This window comes from Lycium ferocissimum, chromosome 10 (genome assembly GCF_029784015.1).
Source record: "Lycium ferocissimum isolate CSIRO_LF1 chromosome 10, AGI_CSIRO_Lferr_CH_V1, whole genome shotgun sequence".
NCBI classification, from domain to species: domain Eukaryota; kingdom Viridiplantae; phylum Streptophyta; class Magnoliopsida; order Solanales; family Solanaceae; genus Lycium; species Lycium ferocissimum.
In genome coordinates this window covers 2,304,681-2,307,642 of record NC_081351.1, presented here as the reverse complement: position 1 = coordinate 2,307,642, position 2,962 = coordinate 2,304,681, and the positions used below count along the sequence as shown (strand labels likewise).

The 2,962-nt window shown below is 39.9% G+C and overlaps 1 pseudogene; it reads right to left on the bottom strand.

Annotated features, from left to right (window-relative positions):
* Positions 1-1,590: 1,590 nt before the first annotated feature.
* LOC132035719 (5S ribosomal RNA) lies at positions 1,591-1,708 on the bottom strand (annotated as a pseudogene).
* Positions 1,709-2,962: the final 1,254 nt, after the last annotated feature.

Here is a 2,962-nt window from a genome sequence, read left to right as displayed (position 1 = left end):
TCCCTAACCCGGACCTCAAAATTGCTCAGCGCGTTCGCGCCTCGTGGTGGCGCATTCGCGTGGTGTTAGCCCTTGGCCTTCTGCGCTTTCGCGCCACTCCTTGGCGCGTTCACGCAGACCATTTTCCTGGCCTGCCAGCTCGACTTGTAACGTCTATATCTCCTTACCCCGATGTCATATTGAGGAGCGGTTTGTTGCGTTGGAAAATAGACTTCCCGAACTTTACTTTAGGCTTTTATTTCATTTCAAAACTCTTAATATACTCAGAGACATTCTTTCTTCCAGTTAGACCAAAATTTTTGTATCAAACCTTGCCCAACTTTCCTTCAAAGCCTCGGAAGCTTAGTCTCCTTAGTTCACTTGTTTCCCAATCCTTCTATAACCTGTTACGTGAACTCGAACTCTTATAATTATAAAATGAGCACCTATGATCTTGCATCTTCTCGACAATAACTCCGATGTCTGCAATTGAATAGCTGACACCTAACGAATCTCAACGTGCAGAACTACGGGGTGTAACATTCTTCCCCCCTTAAAAACATTCATCCTCGAATGTTGTAGTTACAACTCCATAAAGTTTTTACTGATGTCTTGAAGTGACTACCCTTCTCTTATACTTCGGTCGCCTTATCTTTAACATAGGTTGGTCAACCTCTTCTCGTTCTCCCTTAGCTCTTTATTAATCTCTTTTATAATGCTATAGCCTTCTGTTCTTATATAATTGAACTAACATTCAATTAACATTCTATTCCTATCAAGGTGGCTTTGGTTTGCCATGGCTATGGCTACTCGCCGACTTGCAAGTACTCCCTCTTACTTGTTCTTCAGTCCTCTACTAGTGGAAAACTCCCTTGCTTGGCTATGGCACCTTCCTTGAGTCTCTTTTTTTCTTTTTCTTCGAAGTGCTCTTCTCCACTTGCCACTTTATAATATTAGCCCGAAGTTCATGTAATGTCCTCTAAGCACAAATCTGTTCTATTTCTAGAAGACTTTTTCGTTTCCGATGTAATCGTGTCAATGTGACTGCATATTTCCTTTCGAATGCCCCTCAAGAACCAGAAATCCCTTGGCACTTTTGCAAACCTGCTTATTTTCTCCCAATTCACATCCTTATTCGTTGTTACTGCCCTTCAGTTCCACTAATCAGAATCTGATTTCGAACCTTTTACCTTCGTCGTGTGTTCTATACTACATATTCCATTCTTTCTGTATACTCTGATGTTATTGCATCAGGATTACAAATTCTAACTTTTAGAGAAAATAATGTCAATTTGCCCTATCGCACTTGCCACCTGAACTTCAATACCGTGTTCAGTCAATGCCTTTAACATATAACCTCATTGATTATCTTTACTGGTTAACATAACCACACATAAGCCATCGTATCTCTTTACCAACACGTTTTTTACGAGGTATCCCAATACTATTCAAACTCGTCCTAATTTTGTAACTGTATACGTCTTATCTCTCTCTATCAAGCCGGTCCCTCATCTTTTGCAATCATTGAGAATTTCCAACCGTGAGGTCACACGCTTCTAATTTCCCTCAAGCTGTTCTAGTTCCTCATCCTTCTCTTATGTCTAAACCTGTAGGACTTTTTAGCATACTTCCCAGGGGGTCACCCATCCTAGTACTACTCTGGCCCAAACACGCTTAACCTCGAAGTTCTGATGGGTTCAGGTGCATTAGTGCTGGTATGATCGCATCCATCCTACTGTGTGGCCTTTATCACGTGACCTAAAACAAGTTAAAGTTTTAGTATCCCAAGAAAATTTTCGATCATGTATCTCCCTCCGAATTGGAAAAAAGTCTCTCACTTTACCGACCAAGCAAATGCCGTTTTAGCCTTTGGAACTCTCGATGACAAGCCATTAATTAACACATACAACTCGCTTTCCATTCCTAAATTTTAAGATTCTTTGTAGGTAAAACTTCTTAGCACGGGGCAGCCTATCTATAAGTACCTTGGCTATCGGTACCTGTAAACCTTCCATTTGTCAACTATCAATGGTATCCTGAAATAATTGTACACACACAAGAAGTTCCAATAAAAGATATAGATGTAGCTCCGCTTGTCCTCTTCGGTCCGGAGGGCCGTAAAGTGAAGTATCCTCCTCATCATCCTTGCACCATTCTGTTAGCCATCTCATCATGGTGATTGTTTATATGGTTCTATGTCATATACTCTTACAATTGATAGAACTAGCGACTTGAAATTTCACGAGGGTTCATTGTCACCAGCTTGTTTTGACTAATCGCAATATCCTTGAATCCCTTTCTTGCGATCTTATCTCCGTCTACTTTCATGGCTTCTCCTTGCATTCCTTAGCTCATCTTGCTTCATAACTTCCTATTACTTCTGGATTTTCCTATTATCCGGTGTCATAATTCCTCCAATACCTTAGTCATCGTGCTCGTACACACTTGATTCCCTTAAAGGCTTTACCTCATGGTGTTGTATTCCATTGCCATCCTCGATCGAAATTTCATCCCATAATAATCCTTCTTTCGTATTGCTTTTGTTCCTTCACTTACGAATCCTTCAAGTTCCCTACTTGTCATTACCCAAAATGCTACTTTAAATCTCAAATCTTGCCTATAATAATCCCTAGGGATACTCGAAATGATGTTGTACCCCACTATCTATCCATCCAGAATAGTACTTTTTATTCCAATAATTAATGCCCAATGTCCACTTGTAGTTTCATCTTCATCATATCATTCCATATCATCTCACCCCATACTTGTTACACCTCGAAATTTTTTTTGTTCATACACAGTGAATAGAATAATGAAGGGCTCGAAGTATACGATGTTTCGATAAGTATGAAATAGCATTTGATGATCCTAATTGAGATTTCAAAGGCATTCGAGGTAATAGAAGAATGTTTGCCAGGAAAGGCAAGGCATACGTTATGTATCGAAAAGGGTTTATGAGTAACGAACTAATAATGACTTAATG